The sequence below is a fragment of the Canis lupus genome, chromosome 22 (genome assembly GCF_003254725.2).
Source record: "Canis lupus dingo isolate Sandy chromosome 22, ASM325472v2, whole genome shotgun sequence".
Lineage (NCBI taxonomy): Eukaryota > Metazoa > Chordata > Mammalia > Carnivora > Canidae > Canis > Canis lupus.
In genome coordinates this window covers 31,008,203-31,029,329 of record NC_064264.1, presented here as the reverse complement: position 1 = coordinate 31,029,329, position 21,127 = coordinate 31,008,203, and the positions used below count along the sequence as shown (strand labels likewise).

Below are 21,127 nucleotides of genomic sequence, written 5' to 3'. Positions count from 1 at the left end.
CTCATTGAATCTACATACTTAACTTGAAAGGTTGATGTCTTTTATTTTTCATTTGACAGGCAAGAAAAACAAGCCTCAGATGGAAGAATTGACTTCTCCAAGGTCACACAGCTGGTAGTACAGTCTGGGACTCATGCCCTTGAGGTTCTTCCAATCCCAGAATTTCATATTCTTTCCAGTGTATCATGCTGCCCATGGGGGGGGGTGGGGGAAGCATCTATGTAATACATGCATTAAAGAGTTGAGCTCATAATTCTAAGTAGATTGATGTTCTTTCAGAAAACCTAATGGCATTTTTGTAGATGTAATTGTTATGGGTTTCGTTCTAAAACATTTTAACAAAAGATGGTTGACATTTATTTTCAGTGGAGGTCAAAATTAACAGAACAATATTCTGAGCTTATATGAAAGGCTGTGGATCATGAACTTTGACAGAAATTATGATAAATATGTCAGGAATGGATACATAGGACACATATTTTTAATGTCAAATTCCAAGTCTTTGTTCCTTAGCTTATTAGGTCTCCCTTTCCTTTCTTCTCCCTCTCTAAGTCTCACCTTAGATGCAGACACTTTCATACCCTCTTTTGGTAAACAACCTAAAACAAACTTTTCTGTGAGTTATCTTTTATCAACTCCTTTGCTCCTGAAAGGGGTAATTTCCTCACAAATAAAACAAATGGAAGGAAGGACTGGGATTGAGCAAGTCTGATCTTGAAAAAGGCAAAGTTCTGCAAAGCATGAAGACTAAATCATACATTATCTAGAAAAATAAATCAGAGCTATTATGGTCAGCCTGAAAACTCACTCTTCACAAGAAAGTTGGGGGAAACAAAGAATGATATTTTAGAGATTTCAGGACTGTAACCTAATGCCATACAATACATGAATTGGCTTTTTCAAGTATAGATTTGATAGTAGTTCCACAGTTCTGGGAACTAGTGTGACCAAAAAGAAATTATATTAAGCCATGTTTGTAAGGTCAGGAAATGAATAACTGAATAACTGAATGCAAACATGCCATCCCAGCTCAATTTTATTTTGATTACCCACAGAAGGATCAGGAAATGTTTATAAGATTTTTCAGGAATGCATTTCTGCAGTTTAAAAATATTATATTTTGCTCAGAAATAAAAATAAAATTCATTTAATTTCACAAATGTCTTGATTTTACATACCTTGATACATGGTATTCTCCTCTATTGTGATATGAATATAAATAATTACTACTCTACAATTTTTTAAATACTAAACTTAAGTTCATTTTACATTCTGTGTCTCTCAACCTTCTGGTCTCTGGGCCACAAATCAAAAGATATGTTTCAGGTGCAGCCTTACAAAGCTAGTGCTACACAGATTGCTTAACATAACAGATATCCATAACAGATATCCTATCCAGAAAGTCAGCAATTCAACCAAATGCTGCATCAAAACCCAGCTTAATATACCAATGAAGTACTTGAAGCAATGTTTGCACAGTGTATGTTCCTTGTCCTGAGGCAATTTGCCGCCACAGTAGTGAATTTCATTTGAAAATCTAAGAACAATATTTATTCCCCCATATTTTACTGACTGGTACATGGAATGGTCCCAAAATTTTGAATAAATGTTACTGGAACTAAGAGGCAACAGTCAATATGAATGGGATGCTTCACAGGCAGATGGGCTTTTGTGGATTCCTTCAAAAACAGTTTTATGAAATGTCAGCTATGAGTCAGCTGTGTATCAACCATGAGGGATACTGGGATGAACAAGACATAACTCCTAACCTCAAAGAGCTCAAAGGGATTATCATTATTTTATCTCTAAAATCTAGCATACTAATTGGCACAGAGCAGGTGCTCAATAAATCTCTGATGAATCAGTGGAAGGCCTGCTTAGTATTACGAGAAGATTGCTATGAACACAGATATGCACAGGCACTCCAAGTCAGAGGATCAGAGTGAGTAAAAGAAGGAGGCATGAATGGAATGGAATGGAAAATAATAGGTGTGGCTGGTATTAGACAACATGACCAAGAAATGTGGTGTGGAAAAACATTCCTAAAGTGAAAGCTGTAAGTGAATTTTATCAGAAAGGAAAAAGGAAGCTAACAAAAACACTGGAAAGCCCCCCACCCTCCAAAAATGTACAACAAAAAATGTACGCTAGAAAACCAAAATTTAAGTTAAAACTGAAAACTTCATTGATAAAGGTACATTTTGTGTTAACTCAAAGTATAAATTTTAAAACAAATTTTGTAGACTTTAATTACAACTTGCCATTAACAAAATCATCATTGTTTTAAAACTTCCAATTTTTTTCAACCATTGGAGTATCTATGCTGAATCATGATAGATAGTTAAACATTGCTTTTCCATAGTGTTCCTTAAGTAGTTTTTTTTTTTTTTTGAAACTTGGGGAAAGAATGTGATGCTATAGATATGGTGATGGAAGCTGTCCAAACTAAAATCCAAAAGCACATTTTCAAAAAACTAGCACCCACATAATATATGACTACCACAGAAAATTCTTAGCTCAATGTTTTCTCAATTTTACTTTTAATAAAATTACACAAAGTAATAACTAGTAATGATTTGAATAAGTCTACTGAAAATAATCTTTTCATCTTCACAATGAACTTTTCATCCACATAAATTAATAGCACCAGAATCAGAAATACAAGTGATTCATCAACTTGACTTAATTGTTGAAATCTGCCAAGGTTCAGAGAGTAATTGGAAAATCAGACGAAGAAGAGAGTGCAAGAATTCTATTTCAGATCTCAGTGACATTTTGGCTATGGGAGTTTTTAAATTGAAAAGCATGATAAATCTTAAAATGTCAATTTCACCTAGTCTTTATGAAAGATAGGCATTATTGACAAATAAATTAATATATGATTCTGATAAAAGATTTCTTCATTCTAGTGGCTATCACGTAGCCAACTATCAAAGAGTTACCTGCTGCTAAGACAGCTCTTAGTGCTTTGTTATTGCCAACAGACACTTTTCTAAAAACCTAACAAAGTTTCAAAGTCCTTTCAAAGAGGTCCTGACTTTCCAATAATATATATCTGTGCTGTCTTTACACAGTAAAATAATATGGTCATGACATACTTTTCCTCCCAAAGACCTTTACAACAATAAATGCATTTATTTAATTTTAAACTTTCTGGCCATTAGCCAGAAAAATTCTGCATTACAAAAGACAAATTTGATGTGCTTGGTGATATTGTTTAGAGGTGAATGTTTTCATTTTATTTTATATTATATAATATAGTCTTACAACTGCTTAGCCACTTAGACAGTAGGCGAGACTTAAAGTGTCTCCAGCATTTCACATAATAACATATTAATTTTTTAAATTATTGGAATAAAATATAGATTTTCCTTAAGTTTGTACATAGTCTATTTTTATAAAAACTGTTGACAAATTAAACACGTATACTAATAGCTTAATATTGCAACCAAATTGAGACAATCTGGCCAGATTTGATTCTATTCAAGAACAAATTTTCATTTTCAAAAGATGTAATGGCAACTATCAAAATTAGTAAAATGTTCTATACACATAGGCCCTCTATAACCTGTAGAGTCCATTGTACCCCAGGGCTGCAGGTTTTATGCTGTTTCAAAACATGATAAAAAAAAATAGATTTGGAGGTATCAATTCATTTTGGAAATAAAGGAATTAATCCTATTAGAAACAATAAGAGCAGTACCTGGAACAAAGACCCTCCCATTGGAAGCAGGGAGTAATTTCCACAATACTAGGAAGAGAGTGCTGAGAAGATGCCAATGTTCTGAAGATAAAAAGAGAAATCTAATCAAGAAAAAATGACCTGCAGAAGGTCAAGAAAGGCAAGATATTGCAGTCCCAGAAAGCAATGAGGTTCAGGAAATTTAAAAAGAGGTAATAGGAATGGAACATAGGTAGGCTTGGCTTGGAAAAAAATATATAGATAGAGAGAGACAGAAATAGAATTACTAAAACTGGGACAAGTAACTAGAAAAGGTCCAAGTAAAATTTTCTCTATTTTAGATTGATACTGAGCCCAGAGCTTATGCTTTGCCTGAGCTTACTGATGGAAAGTAATTGAACTTAGCTTCTAGTAGAGAAAAAAATTCTGGGGCAGAAGCCAAACAGTGTACTATCAGCAAATTGTACTGAAAAAAAAAGGAATATGCTTTTATATAAATATGCACTATGGTAGATTGCCTTTTTTAAAAAGTATTTTATTTATTTATTCATGAAAGACACAGAGAGAGAGGCAGAGACATAGGCAGAGGGAGAAGCAGGTTCCCCGCGGGGAGGCTGATGCTGGACCCCAGGATCATGACCTGAGCCAAAGGCAGATGTTCAACCAGTGAGCCACCCAGGTGCCCTGGTAGATTGCTTTTAAAGATGGCACCAACAATTCCTCTTATCTCTGTATGTGCATTCCCCTCTTCCCTTCAAGAAGAGGAATCTATTTCCCTTGGTCTTGGTTTTGCCCTGGACTTGTGACTTATTTTGACCCAGAGGATGTGGCAGAAATAATAGACACTGTGACAGTCCTGGGCTGAGCATTTGAGAAACATGGAAGCATCCACTCCTGTTTTCTGAAAAGCTAGTTGTCATGCTTTAGGAAATCAGTCTAGACTGCTGGAGAAAGGAATTATGCAGAGGAGAATCAAGATACTCTAGCAATTTACTCCATACACCCTAGATGAAGCAAGAGACATGTAAGATCATTTTTGGTGTTTCAGACCCAGTCCAGCTACCAACTAATTGCAGCCATGTGACCCCAGCTGACAGACACCACATGGAACAGAAGAATTGCCAAGCAACCCATAAAAGAAATAATAAATCATTGCTTTAATCCACTATTTTTAAAGTAACTATATATAGCAATAGATACAGATACTAAAATTTGCAGCAAGTTAAAAGGAAAAATGAACAGTGGCTGGAGAGTAGCAGATGAATTTAAAATGAACTTTTTTTTTTAATACAACAAGAAGTAGTCAATGTTAGGATAGAAACAAGATGATGGCAATAGAAAGTGCAAAGAAAGCCAAGTAATGAAACTGGAAGGCCTGATAGTGGAAATGGCCAAAGTTGCCTTTTTCTTTTCTTAAGGCAATCAAAAAAGTATCATGAACATAAGAAGAAAAATTAATGGTTCTGATAAAAGAAAATTAGGTCATTTTCAATAACAGTAAAAGACCTTACTACTGCACTCCAATTTGAATATAATTCTAAATTCAGGCAAAATTTAAATAGAAAATCTCTTGGAGAAATCAGGAAACTACCAAGGCAGTCAATATTTAAAGTGACAGATCTCAGAGAGAAGGGAAACTCACTGATATGAACCCAGTATTCTGCAGCATTTTCCCCTGGAAGAATTTGATGATTCCAGCTACACAGGAAGGAGAAACTAAGAATCAAGCAGAAAGCAGTGTCTAAACGGTTGCCTATCTAAATTGGGATTTCAGTAATCTTTACTGAAAAATTAGGGCCCTCAAAGGAATGGGATCTTTTGCAAATATCATACTTCCAGTTAAGAATCCAGGACTCTAATATAAGAAAAAATATTAACCAAAAATAGACAAACCCATACCAAGGAGAGAAACCCATTTTTGAATCAGATAAATCCCAGATAGGAGTCAAATGATCTTCCCTTAATCTAACTGCCAACCAGAAAAGAAAAAGAAAAATCCTTATTGAGAGAAAAGAGCACCTGGGAAATCTCAAATTATCTCTACCATTTTTCAACCAATGTCTTGAGCTCAATAAAAAAAACTCCCAGGCATGCCTGGAAAGGACCAAATATCTGGCAAATAAAAGAAAGAACAGACAAAGGAAGCAGAGCTACAGGTGATCCAGATATTAGTGTTATATATGTAGCCTTTGAAGTTATCATAAATATGTCCAAGGAAATACATGACAGGATGGATAACTTCACCAAAGAATTGGAATCTTCAAGAAATAATTAAATATAAATAAATTTTCTATAAATGGATAGTACAATAATAAAAATTTTAAATTCAGTGATGGGATTAACACCAGTTAGATACAGCAGAGGAAAGGATTGGAAACTGGGAGACAGGTCAATAAAACAGATCTACTGAAGCATGGAGGAAAAAAATCATTAAAAAAACCAGTAAAGAGTATAAACATATAGGATATGATAGAAAAAAAATCTAACATATTTAGAAGTATCCCAGACAAAAAATGACAAGATAATGAGAGAGAAAAGAGAGAAGAAGGAAGAGGCTGAGAAACTGGCTGACAAATGTTCAAAAGACAGCATGTCACACATTTAAGAAATTCTATGAATATCAAGCAGAACAAGAACAACAAAATGCCCAAGTACATCATAATAAAACTTTTAAAACTAAGATCAACAACAATAAACACCTTTAAAGTGAATACTGCAAAATAAGTATCTGGCCATGTGAATTGTGTTGCTTTCCTTAATGCTCCTCTGCATTTATATGAATACGCACAGTCAGTGTTGTCTTATATACTTTTCTATTGGCTTGGAACAGAGCAGGGCAGACACACAAACATTTCTTGGGTGCCTATAATGTGATTTACTGAGACACATGGATAAGAGAATAAAACTGTGTCCTTCAGGCTCCTCTTTACTCCTTTTCACATCCCTTCATTTCCTTTAAGATGCCTTTTAGGAAGCCTCTCCATCAACCTGGCATAAAATCTTAGAATTGACTTTATCACCTAAACATACAGAGATATACACACAGTTAAAAGTTAAGGTGGCATCTCCATCTATAAAATCTCTCTCTAACCAAGTTTAGGCATCAGTGAAGTCAAAAAATTTTTTTCAAACCTTAATCATTTAAGTTGTGACTAAAATTGCTTTGAATTTAATTAAACTAGAAGACAGTTACTTCCTCCCTGCAAGTGTCTTCTCAGTACCTCAAGGATAGCCTTCGATTATCCATTTCCATCTTTTCCTGTAAGTGTATGACAATGTTTCCTTGACTACAGGAAATGTGTTGCTAAGCAGCACATTGTTGTGCTGGATCTAAGACAAAAACCAACACCAGCAATGAAAATAGTCATGTGATATAATTATTTCCTACCTGTACTTAGCTATGGGGTTTTTGTTAAAATCCAATAGACTCCATCTGAAAAACAATGTGATTTGAGAAAACTTCCAGTAAGCCCTACTAAAAATTGTACACTATCATTAAATATATTCACATGTTGTGAACAAGTAAATTCACAGATAATTGAATTCAATGACTTCACAATTGAAACAATACTGTGAGGAAAAAAAAAACCCCAGCATTTTAACTGTCATCACTGAGCATCCTCCCATTCTCTCATTTTGCTACCTTGCATGAATGCATTCATTCTGCCCCACTAGGGCTATTATTTGGGATTTGAAAACTAAATTATTTTTAAAATTCTCTAGTGGCACATTTGTCTGAAATGGTAAAGGATAGTGAGAAACATATAGAAACATATAAGGTATAAAATTAGCAAATATTTATGCCAACAGATGAATAACTTGAAAGTGGAATTTTTATTTTCCTATGCCTGGAAATTCAAAGGAGCTTCTATCCATTTTTCTTTTAGATTCTACATGATGTTTCATTATACTGTCTTCTAGTGAATGAGTCATCTTGTCTGCACATCTTATCTTTCTTTCCAGGGATTTTTCTCTGTCCCAGGTCCCACATTGGGCTCCCTGTGAGGAGCCTGCTTCTCCCTCTGCCTATGTCCATGCCTCACTCTGTGTGTCTCTCATGAACAAATAAATAACCCCTTTCCCCCCCCCTCAATAAAGGCTCACATTTCACATTTTTGCTCCTATTGATTAGACTTCTACTTTGGGGTGAGCTTTTCTTCTAGAATATACCAACTAGGACCCTAAGGAACTTAACATGTTTTGTTTACTTCACATCTAAAATATGTCATCCTCCGTCTATGGGAACGGATTCTTTTGAGAACAATAAGCTTTTCAAAATATTGTATTGTGGGTTTTTTGGTTTGTTTTTGTTTTTTTCTTTGCATTTTTTTGTCTCAAAGAAGATGCACTAACATATATAACTGCATGCTAGGCATGACAATTGTTAAGAGCACAGCAACAAATTTGTACTTTCACATGCGCAAATCATCAGAAGACTCATTAGCTGCTGGCTTTGTGTGTCTCCCAGGAATGGAATTGAAGAATCACACCAAAGGACCTCTTTACTCTTCTATGTGCTTCTCATGAACAAGCACAAATGAGTCCCATCATTTTATTTACTATTTCCTTATCATTTCTTCAGGATTGACCCATTTTATCTCTGTGTGCTCTGAGAAGGAGGATTCTGTCTTAAAGTAATCATATATGGCAAATAGTTCTGCCATATATAAATGTTAATTGTTAATCAATAGATTTTTATGTGAATTCCACCATCTGCAATATCTGGAGTATCTCACTCTTCTCTGAATGTTCCAAAACAATTTATTTGCATCTTTTACACATGCTTAGTATATGTTATAGGATAAATTATGTTCACTATAAATCATATGTTGAAGTCCAAATTCCCAGTACTTCAGAATGTGGCCATATTTAGAGATAGGTTATTTAAAGAGGTAGAGTAAAATAAAGTCATTAGGGTAGGCAGGCCCTAATCCACTATGACTAGTGCCCTTATTAGAATAGGAGAATAAAGAGATTTCAGGAGAAGATGGCAGAGAAGGAGGATCCTGGGCTCACCTCATCCCACAGATACAACTAGTTAGTGTAAATAACCCAGAAAATGATCTAAAGACTGGCAAAACAGATTCTCTACAGCTAAACATAGAGAAGAAGCCAACTCAAAAAATGTAGGAAGGCAGAGATAATCAGGAAACAAACTGAGCCTCAAGGTTGTCCATAGGAAAGGACACCGCAAGCACAGAAAAGAGATTAGAGCAGACCCCAAACCAGGACTTCAGGCATGAGGTACCTGCACTGGGAAGATGAATCACTATAACATTTGGCTTTGAAAACCAGAGGAACTTAACATCATGAGTTCTTAAAATCAGTGAAGCTTAACTCCTAGAATTTTAAAAATCAATGGCCAGAGGAAACTGAATCCTCCCCTTTAAAGAGATAGCCTAACAAAGAGCCCCTCTGAGATACAGCACTGAAGCAGCAGTTAAAAAAAAAAAAAAAACATGGGGTATACAGGAAGGTGATTTATTTACTAACCTCAGAACATGTGCTAGAGAGGCAGGGATCATTAGGAGACTTCCAGAAGAAAAAGCTAGTGGGTGCCATTTCCCTCCCCTGACCCCTAGCCTAGGTACACAGAGAGCTGCAGGAAACTGCACATCATGAACATTCTCCACCTAGCTTGGTAACAGTGTCCCAACTCCTGCATTCTTCTGAAGATGTGCTTTCTCCAATTTGGTCTCCCAGTTTTCCAAAACATCACCACAAACACGGTAATGTGCAAGCAGCCTCAACAGGAGTCAGCACCACTTCAAAATGATTCCTGTCCCAGGAGGAGGGGATAGTTGGACTGAAGGCAAATGTGGTTCAGCCACAACAGTTGGGTGCATGTAACACACAGAGGAGACATCCCTGAAGGGCAAGATTCTGGCAAACAGAGAAAATTGCACTGCAGGCCACTACAGGACCTCTTCATAAAACCACTACTTTTAAGATCAAGAGATGTAGCTGACTTTTCCTAACATATAGACACAGATACAGAGGTTTAGACAAAATGCATGAAATGAAAGAACAGGACAAAATCACAGCAAGACAGCTAACCATGCTACTAAATGATTAATGAATCAACCAAGAAATCAAAGAGGAAATAAAAAAATGCTTGGAGACAAATTGAAATGAACACACAATAGTCCAAAATCTTTGGGATGCAGCAAAAGCTATTCTAATATGGAAGTTTATAGTAATACAGGCCTATCTCAAGAAGCAAGAAAAGTTTCAAATAAACAACATAATCTTACACCTAAAGAAACTAGAAAAAAAAAAAGTAAACCCTGAAACTAGAAAAAGGAAGGAAATAATAAAGATTAGAGCAGAAATAAATGAAATAAAAACTAAAAATACAATAGAACAGATCAATGAAACCAGGAGCTGACTCTTTGAAAAGATCAACAAAATTGACAAACTTTTAGCCAGACTAACCAAAATAAACCAATCAATTAACAACAACAGAAACAAAAACAAAACAACAATAAGGAAAGGGGACTCAAATAAACAAAACTAGAAATGAAACAAGAGAAAAAAATAACTGACACTACAGAAATACAAAGAATTTTAAGGGAATATTATGAAAAATTATACGCCAACAAACTGGAAAACCTAGAAGTGGATAAATTTCTAGAAACATATAACCTATCAAAATTGAATAAGAAATAGAAAATATGAACAAACCAATTACCAGCAATGAAGTTGAATCAGTAATCAAAAAACTTTCAACAAAAGTCCAGAACCAAATGGCTTCACTAGTGAATTCTACCAACTATTTATTTATATATCTTTTAAAGGTTTTATTCATTTATTTGAGAGGAGAGAGCACAAGCGGGTGGAGGGGGAGGTTGCAGAAGGAGAGGGAGAAGCAGACTCCCTTGTGGAGCAAGGAGCCTTACATAGGGCTCAATCCCAGGACCCTGGGATCATGACCTGAGCCAAAGGCAGACATTTAACCAAGTGAGCCACCTAGGCGTCCCCTACTAAATATTTAAAGAAGAGTTGATACCTATTCTTCTCAAGCCATTCCAAAAAAATGGAAGAGGAAGGAAAGCTTTCAAATTCATTCTATAATGGTAGAATTACCTTGATTCCAAAACCAGATGAAAACACTACCAAAAAAAAAAAAAAAAAAAAAGAAAGAAAGAAAGAAAAAAGAACACAGGCTAATATCTATGATGAACATAGATGTAAAACATTAGCAACAAAACATTAGCACACTGAATCTACACTAAAAAAATTATTTACTGTGATCAACTGGGATTTATTCTTGGGATGCAAATCAATCAATGTGATATATCACAACAACCGGAGAAAGGATAAAAACCACGTGATCACTTCAACAGAAGCAGAAAAAGCATTCAACACCAAGTATAACATCCATTCATGATAAAAACCCTCAACAAAATAGATGTAAAGGGAACATATTTCCATATAATAAAAGCCATTATATGAAAAACGCACAGCAAACATCATGCTCAATGATGAAAAACTGAGAGCTTTTCCCCTAAGGTCAGGAACAAGACAAGGATGTCTACTCTCACCACTTTTATTCAACATAGTACTGGAAGTCCTAGTCAGTCACAGCAATCAGACAAGAAAAAGAAATATAAGGCATCCAAGCTGGTAAGGAGGAGGTAAAACTTTCCCTATTTGCAGATGACATGATAGTATACATAGAACCCTAAAGACTCCACCAAAAATCTATTAGAACTGATAAATGAATTCAGTAAAGTCATAGGATAAAAAAATCAATGTGTAGAAATCTATTGCATTTCTATACCCTAATAATGAAGCAGCAAAAAGAAAAATTAAGAAAACAATTCAACTTACAATTGCACCAAAAATAATCAAATATCTAGTTATAAGCTTAACCAAGGAGGTAAAAAACTTGTACTCTGAAAACTATAAAACATTATTAAAAGAAATTGAGGATGACACAAACAAAAAGAAAGATATTCTGCTTGGATTATGGGTTGGGAGAAATAATATCATTAAAATGTCCGAACTACCCAAAGCAATCTAAAGATTTAATGCAATCCCTATCAAAATACCAACAGCTTTTTCCACAGAACTAGAACAAATAATCCCCAAATTATTGGATTGGATGGAACCATGAAAGACCCTGGATAGACAAAGCCATCTTGAAAAAGAACAAAACTGGAGGTATCAAAACCCCAGGTATCAAGCTATATTACAAAGCTTTGTAATCAAAACACTATGGTACTGACACAAAACTGACACATAAATAAATGGAACACAATACAGAGCCCAGAAATAAACGCACAATTATATGGTCAATTAATCCTCAACAAAGAAGCCAGGAATATGCAATGAGAAAAAAACAGTCTCTTCAACAAATGGGTTGGGAAAACTGGATAGTTACATCCAAAACAATGAAACTGGACCAGTTTCTTACACCATACACAAAATACACAAAAACACATTCAAAATAGATTAAAGACCTAAATGTGAGACCTGAAACCATAAAAATCCTAGAAGAAAGCACAGACAATAATTTCTCTGAAACAGGCCATAACAACATTTTTCTAGATATGTCTCCTGAGGCAAGGGAAACAAAAGTAAAAATAAGCAACTGGAACTATATAAACATTAAAAGCTTCTGCACAGCAAAGGAAACAATCAACAGAACTAAATGAAAACCTACTGAGTGGGAGAAGATACTTGCAAAGGACATATATAATAAAGGGTTAGTATCCAAAATATAAGAAGAACTGAAACAGCTCAACACCAAAAAACCCCAAATAATCCAATTAAATCTGGGCAGAAGACATCCAGATGGCCAATAAACACAGCAAAAAATGTTCAACATCATTAATCATCAGGGAAATGCAAATCAAAACCACAATGGGATGTCACTTCACACCTGTCAGAATGGCTAAAATTGAAAATATAGGAAACAACAAAAATATGGAGAAAAAGGAACGTTTGTGCACTGTTGGTAAGAAGGCAAACTGGTACAGCCCCTGTAAAAACAATATAGAGGTTCCTCAAATAACTGAAAAATAGAATTACCATATAATCCAGTAATTCCATTACTGGAATACTAATATGCAAAATACAAAAATACTAATTTGAAAAATATATGTATTCCTATGTTTATCACAGTATTATTTACAATAGACAAGATATGGAAGCAGGCCAAGCGTCCATTGGTAGATGAATGAAGATGTGATATATATGCACACACATATTTTATATATTTTATATATGTGTGTATATATATAATAGTATATATACATATAATAGTATATATAAAAAATAGTGTATACTCTGTATACATATACTATATATACTATGTGTACACATATATATGTGTGTGTGTATATATATATGTATATGGTAAGTATTTACCCTTTCTAATGGCTGAGTAATATTCCATTTGTGTGTGTGTGGGGGTATATATATATATATATATATCAACACACATACGTGTGTGTGGGGGTATATATATATATATATCAACACACATACGTGTGTGTGGGGGTATATATATATATCAACACACATACGTGTACATACATACATACATACATAGAGAGATGCCTAGCATTGTGATGCCATATATATATACATATACATATACATATACATATACATATACATATACATATATAGATGGCAAAAAGAATGAAATCTTTGCTATTTGCAACAACATGGGTGGATCTAAAAGATATAATGCTAAGCAAAATAAGTCAGTCAGAGAAAGATAAATACCATATGATTTCACTCATGTGGAATTCAAGAAACAAAACAAATGAACAAGGAAAAAAGAGACAAACAAAAAAACCCGCTCTTAATTATAGAGAACAAACTGATGGTTACCAGAGTGGAGGTGAGTAAAAGGATGGATAAAATTAGATGAAGGAAATTAAGAGTACACTTACATGATAAGCACTGAATAATGTACAGAATTGTTGAATCACTATATTGTACACCTGAAACTAATATAACACTGAACATTAACTATACTCGATTGTTTTTAAATTTTAAAAAAAGAAAAAGAAGAGGAAGAATTCAGATCATAGACACGCACATAGGGAAGGCCATGGGGAAGACACAGGGAGATGGTGCCCATCTGCAAACCAAGACAATAGGCCTCAGAAGAAACCAACTCTGTTAACACCTTGACCTCAGACTTGCAGCCTCCAGAATTCTGAGAAAAAAAATTAATTTCTGTTGTTTAAGCTTTCTTCTGTTGGCAGCCCTAGCAAACTAATACAGTATGTGACCTTGAATAGTCATTTATGTATACATGCTAGCTTCTAGAAGCTAATCTTATATATATATTTATTTATTTTTAAGATTTTATTTATTTATTCATGAGAGACATGGAGAGAGAAAGGCAGAGACAGGCAGAGGGAGAAGCAGGCTCCATGCAGGGAGCCGGATGTGAGACTCTATCATGGGACTCTGGGATCACACCCTGAGTCAAAGGCAGAGGCTCAACTGCTGAGCCACCCTGGCGTCCCAATCTTATATATTTATGACTCTGGGAATGTTAAACCTATTAAAAATTATGTCGTGTTTCATACATATACATACACATACACATATTTTTGTCATGCCTTAAAAAATTCACAACTTACAAAGGCATCCAAATAATTTTGAAACCCTTAAAATACAACATTTACACCAAATACACCAGAACATGTTTTTTTTTTTAAACAGTCGCTATTATTTATATGAGTAGACAAATTCAATATTCTATATCATTGGGTAGAGTAGCAAATAGGAGTGCTTTTCCCAATTTTAACTCCTTGCCACTTGTGTAACCATAGGCAAATCACATACAGTTAAAGGGGAAAGTGAGGATGTATGGAGTTTTCCTGTTTTGGTACCTTTACCTAGTTGTAAATAGCCCACTGGCCAGCTAGGGCTTATGGATATATATATATTTTTTTAAGATTTATTTATTTATTTATGATAGACACAGAGAGAGAGAAAGAGAAAGAGAGAGGCAGAGACACAGGAGGAGGGAGAAGCAGGCTCCACGCAGGAAGTCCAATGCAGGACTCGATCCAGGGACTCCGGGATCATTCCCTGAGCCGAAAGCAGACAGACGCTCAACGCTGAGCCACTCAGGCGTCCCATTTTTTTTTTTGAAAGATTTTATTTATTCATGAAAGACACAGAGAGAAAGTGAGGAAATTAAAATTAAATTAAAAAGGAAAGAGCATTTTCCTTCTTCTGTCCCAACCCAGCTTTCTACAAACTCCTGGACACTACCTGTGTAGTAGGTGTCCCATGATTCATGTGTATTTTCCTACTGCAAGATGTTGAAATATAAGCAAGGCAAGAAAGCAAAAATGGAGGAATGGTTGTTAGTTGATGTTCTTGACAAAAGAATTCAAGAATTACATAGGGATGTGATCTTATATCTATGATGCAAATAGCACACAAGCTGCTTTGACAATGTGTAACGAAGACCAAGGAAAAGCATTTATAAAGGAGCATTCAGAGTACAGAGCCAGTAGAAGACTGTAGCCCGTTAGCAAGGGCAGAGAAATAACTTTGTTATGACAAACAAACATTGCAAAACATTTTTTGTAGTGGTTTTCTTTTATAATCACACATTAATAACAAATGCTTCCTTACCTGACTAAGGCCTGCAGAGCCTGTCTGCTAGCACCACTGGTTGTGTGTAGAAAAGACCAAGCACATTTGTAGAGAAGCATATGGCTACAGGCAGTTCTTTAGTCCCAGAAGAACCAGCTTGTCTCACAGAAGGGTTTAGAAAAGTTGCTGAAGAAACCACTCTGTTCAGACAAAGCAAAAACATCACCATTTATTTCCCTTTAGCATGCATAACTGGAAACAACATGCTTTAGTCTCCTTGATTATAAAAAGCCAGGAAATGAGTAGAATATCTATGATTTTCTGCTATCAACTGTGAATGACTTTCACTAGATTTCATAGCTAATTAACCAAGTTACTGGGGATTAGGGAGTGGAAAAGTATCTTTGTTTCACTAAAAAAAAAAAAAAAAAAAAAAAGGAAAATGTCTAAAATAAAACTAATTTGGTCAGGGATGCTACTAAAAGATTTCAAAAATAAACAAGTCCCCTGATCGCTGAACAGAGTTTGGCCTATGAAGACAATAGTCTAATAGATAAAAGCTATAGCAAAATTTAAGCAATTACCAGGTCATTTTTATCAGACACAATCTGAGCAGCGAGATCACCAATATTTGCTTTTTTTTCCCCCCTTCTCCAAATCGGATACTGGGTAATTTTTTTTTCTTTTTTTCTTTTTTTCCAGGTAATTTTTCTGAAGGCATATTAGGAAGTATGCAGTTTTTCAGGAAAAACCACATTCTCTACTAAGCTCAAAATGTCCTTCCGGATTCTCTTATTTATTTATTTTTTCTGACTTGTTATGCAACACCTCATCCCCAACCTCAGGGACAAATCTGGCATAGTTACCAGTGGGCAGGTGTCCTTTATTAGACCTGGCATGCCAGTTACAAGGGACATGAGAGAACATAACAGCAAAAGAACATAATCAGTCCCAAACAATTCCTTAGAATCTGCTTCAGACAAGCTACTGGATACAGGCAGAAGTTTAAGCTGCTTAATCACCAAGTTTTCTGATACCACAGCATTACGTCTCAAAGGATAGGTAAAGTAGTCAAAGCTGCATCATATAGCTCTCTAATAGCCTGGCTCACCCCAGTGGTGAGGCTTACAGTATCTAAGAAAGCAGATCAATGGCATCTCCCGTAGGCAATCATATGAATGAATATGGGTATAAATATTAGATATCCATATACATGAGAATATTATTCCTTTCAATTTATTTTAAATATTAGATATTCACATTTATTAATTTTGTTCCTGTAAGTGAAGTTTTTGAAAATGTTTGAGTAGCAGAGTGTTCAAGGTTAAAATTTTGGTAAGCAACTTGAATGTGGCTAGTCTATGTTTCCAACCAAGGACAGATGAACAGGCTTTTAAGTTACCTGAAACTAGTGATTATCTTCAATGAATGCTGAAGAGCTAATCTAGGCCTCATGGTCACCAGACATCTGCATAAAGGAGCCATAAGACGTTGTCATTGTGGAGGTCACCCCAAAAGATAACAGTTAAGCATCATTCTCAACATAGCACATTACTTAAACAAAAAAGAGAAAGTTCTAATAATACATTATGATTGCTTTTTATTTTTCTCTAAAATGGGTTAAGAATGCCTCTATTATATTATTTCAGCATGCATGTGTAGTAACTGGAGAAAATTGAGCCCAGCAAGGTAACAGAGAGATTTAATTAGAAGTAATTTCTTCATTCCTAAACTACTCTACATGATGTCTAAGCAACTAGACACTTTTGTTAAAACCAGTGATTGAGATCAGGGAGGGCAAACAACAAACTGATTGAATTTTCCACTTTCAACCAGTCACATGCTTTTGCTTGAAAGTGCTACCAGTAAATCATATCAATTATCTCATATGCAAAATGGTACACGTCTCAAGGTGCAATTTCAAAATTCCTTCCCAAGACAAGTCATTGAGCATACAATCGACAAATTATCTGCTGCTAAAAGACAAGCAAAATTACATTTTCTTCTATGTGACATCAGACAGAAATCACTCAAATTCAAAATAAGACATTAGGTCTGGGAGATAACCAGATTATCTCAATTGTATAAGCCAAATGTTCTTCTATTGCAGGACAGAAGGAAAACAGCAGGACTGTTCATAGGCCAATATGGAGATCTTATATGAACACAAAATATTTGAAAATCAGGAAGGTTTACAATCTTTTAGAAGAAAAAGGGACAACTTTCTATGTATCTTCTCTACCATACCAGTTCAGCTCTCAGACACATTTTCAATTTTATTCAAAATTGTATTCCAGAAAATTCCTATGTGTAGCGATTCTATATATCCATAAAATGAAAAAAGATTCAAGGTAATAATATGCTAGTGAGGTAATAATATGCTAGTGAGATTTAAAGCTAGAAACAACTAAAAGTATTTCCTATTAAACACATGAAAGCTTTTGCTAACATTACACTTGCTCCTTGAAATGCTATACAAGCTAGTCTACCAAATTCCCTTTTCAACATACAATTTGCCTCTAGTTCAATAAACATGATCCTTCCTGGTTATGCTGCAGGAACTAAATGTCCAATCTGTGAAAAGATTTCACAATATTTAAGCAGATGTTTAAACATCTGTTTCTGAGTAAACAAGCAAAAAGTGAACAGGCTCTTCAGAGAGGTGCCCCATGTGAAATTTGTTTCCATCATGTGACACTGCTGACTGTGTTGAGCACGGCGTTATGCATGTTGGATGATGTGCTCTACAAGCCTGAAGGAGCTCAAAGGTGAGATGTTCAATGATCACAAATGACTGGGCACTGATGATGTCACCAGTATTCAGAGCACACTGCAGGTGGGTTAGGTCTCATGTTTATGAGCATGACTTGATAAACAGGAAGCAAAAGATGTTAGTAGAGGCTAAGCAGACTACATGCAATGGTCTGGATCAAGCACAGTAGAGGAAGGAAAGTGAGCTTCCGTGGAGACAGCCTGAGAGCTGCTTACCAGTCCCAGAGGAAGAGGCTGATGTAATGGTGCTATAACCTTCAGGTCACAGAGCTGCAGAGAACAGCCCAAGGGACCGTTGGCAAGGATGATATTGCTTTCATCTGGTCTCATGTGGAAATACGTTAAGTGCAGAATCAGAGCTCAAATGGTTGCCTGCAGAGGAACTGGACAACCTGGGTTTTGTTATCTGCTGAGGCCTGTGTGATGGCATAATGGTACCTTTCATGGGGCCTTCGGGAAGACTCTGGGAAAGAGCTGTGGACTGGGATTTGGGAATATAGCCTCATATTACTTGTCACCACTTCCCAGGGTCCCACTTGGCCTCTTTCTAATCCCTTTGTCCCTGCCCTAGGCCAGGTCCTCACTGTCCTTCCCGCAGTCATTTAAAGCCTCCTAAATTATTTTCCTGCATCCAGTCTCTCATCTTCTCAACCCATCCTTCAGAAATTAATTTTTCAAGGTTACATCTATTCTTTTAATACAAAAGCAATAGCTGTCTATAATAGAAAAGATATTCAATATAAAAAAGCAAAAAATTAAAAATCACTCATAATTTCACTTTTATTTTTTAACAGATATGAAATGACAAGTGAAACTCCTCCTTTACTTTTCTCCTGCCTCTTCAGCCCCCATTGCAATAGCCACCATCAAGAGATCATTTTATATTCTTCCAGGCTTTATTTTATGATTGTAGGAACATATATTCTTGTAGGGTTTTCTCCCCAGATGAAAATAGAATCAGGCTATGAATATGGTTTTCAATGTGCTTTCTGATTTACTTGTAATAAATACTTTTCCAAGTCAGTACATGTGAATCTACTTCTCTTAACTGCTATACGAATTTCCTTTAATGAATATTCTGTAATTGGTTTAACCATTTTCTTATTGATGGACAGTTCCCCAATTTTGGGCTAGTAAAGAACACTGCAATGAGCATTCTTAGACATATAATTATATTTTATAAATGTAATTAAGCTAATATTTCTGTAGACTAGATCCCTAAAGTGGAATTTCTCATAAAATTGCTGGGTCAAAGGTAATGCAAATTTTAATTTTGATTGAGAATTCCAATTTGCCTCACAAAAAGCTATACCCTTCAACACGACCAACGCAAGAGTGCCTGTTTTTCCTCGCCAAGCATGGATGTTATTAACCTTCTTGAGATGTTGCCCATCAAGTGGGCTAATAATACATCTAGTTATTATTTTTCATCTGTTTATTACTGAAATGTATCATTTTTCCACACTTTTATTGGACGTTTATATTCCATCTTTCATTAATTTCCTGTTCGTATTCTTTGTCAATTTTGTATTTGGTTGGGATGCCTGGGTGGTTCCACACTGAGCGTCTGCCTTCGGCTCAGGGCATGATCCCAGGTCCAGAGATCAAGTCCCACATTGGGCTCCCTGTGAGGAGCCTGCTTCTCCCTCTGTCTATGTCTCTGCCTCTCTCTGTGTCTCTCATGAATAAATAAATAAAATCTTTTTTAAAATTGTATGTGGCTAATTGTCCTTTTCTTTTTATTACCATTAGGAAAATATTCTGGATATTAATATTTTGTCTTTACATATGTTATATATATTTTTCTCCCAATCTGTCACTTGTTTTAACTTTATTTTCATCTTTTCAAATATTAGTTGTCTTATTTTTTTAATATTTATTTATTTATTTATTTATTTATTTGAGAGGGAGAGAGCACGAGCAGGGGGAGGAGCAGAGGAAGAGGAAGAAGCAGTCTCCTTGCTCAGCAGGGGGGCTCCATTCCAGGACGCCAGAATCATGACCAAAGCTGAAGGCAGATGCTTAACTGACTGAGCCACCCAGGCGCCCCAAGTTGTTTTACTTTCAATATTCTATTTTTTTCTGTGGTTTCTAGGTTTTATATTATGCTGAGAAAGTTCTTCCTCATCCTACATGTATAAACCCATTTCAATTCCTTTTCTTCTAGTATTTAGTCTTGAGTTTCTTTTTTCAGTGTCTAGGTCTTTAATCTATTTGGAATTTACTTGTCTAAAAGGTGTGGTATAGAGATCTAACTAGGTCCTAAATATTTTAACATCATTTGAAATAATCCTTTTGCCTAACATTTTTGAAGTTTCATAATTATTCTACTATATTCTCAGATGTGTTAGTGGATGTTTTTAATATAGACATAGTGTGTGTTTGTGTGTAGTTGATGCCTATATGTTTTAATGTCTGTAGGCAAGTTTCCTATATTACAGACTTCATTCAAAAGGTAGCAAAAGGTCTGTGTCTATAGGGCATGAAACGGTAAATGAAATTATGCTGAAGAAACTCTGAGTTACTTTTAAAAGATGATGCTATCCCAAAGTACACAGATGTATGCTTTTTAATTAGTTCTTTCAAAATATTGCAAAATATATAGTTTAAATTAATGTGTAAAAACAGCATTGCAGAAAGTATTCCTTTTTTTTCAATATTATCTTAGAGTCCAGTTTAAAAAAATGCTTTTTTAAAGAGTAGACAATTTTCTGTCATTTCTCTAAGCTGAGAGTAAATTATTGCAACCACATTTTACAGTCCATGTCATGACATAGCTTCAATTAGGAAACAATTTATTCTGTCCAGTGAGACAGAATAAATGGCTCACAGTGGCAGTCCATTTTGCCATTGCCAGGTCTCCAGTCCAACAGAAATAGAATTTTTTCACAGATGGGTAGTTCTCAAGAGACCAAGTCTCTGGAATCTTCCCTCAGAGTCTGCATTTTTAAAAATCCTTGTTTCAACTTAGAAGAAAGAATTTTTATACTAAGCCTTGTTCTTACGAGTAGCAAATTATAGACATTTTTTAAAAATATAGTATTTAATAACCTAGAAAGTGCTAGCATGAAGGATATCACCAATGGGGAGAAG

At 35.2% G+C, this 21,127-nt stretch overlaps 1 protein-coding gene across 16 annotated transcripts in view; it reads right to left on the bottom strand.

Annotated features, from left to right (window-relative positions):
• Positions 1 to 21,127, bottom strand: part of SCEL (sciellin) — a 297,125-nt gene that overhangs the window by 195,749 nt on the left and 80,249 nt on the right. For 10 of the 16 annotated variants that reach the window (XM_049099237.1, XM_025440923.3, XM_025440933.3 and 7 more), the window contains one exon: positions 15,302 to 15,462. The gene's annotated coding sequence lies outside the window, so the exon portion shown is untranslated. Of the gene's footprint in view, positions 1 to 18; positions 189 to 6,903; positions 6,962 to 15,301; positions 15,463 to 16,664; positions 16,731 to 18,250; positions 18,394 to 21,127 lie in introns of those variants that run through there. The other 6 variants (XM_049099239.1, XM_049099242.1, XM_049099241.1 and 3 more) reach the window with 5 other exon arrangements.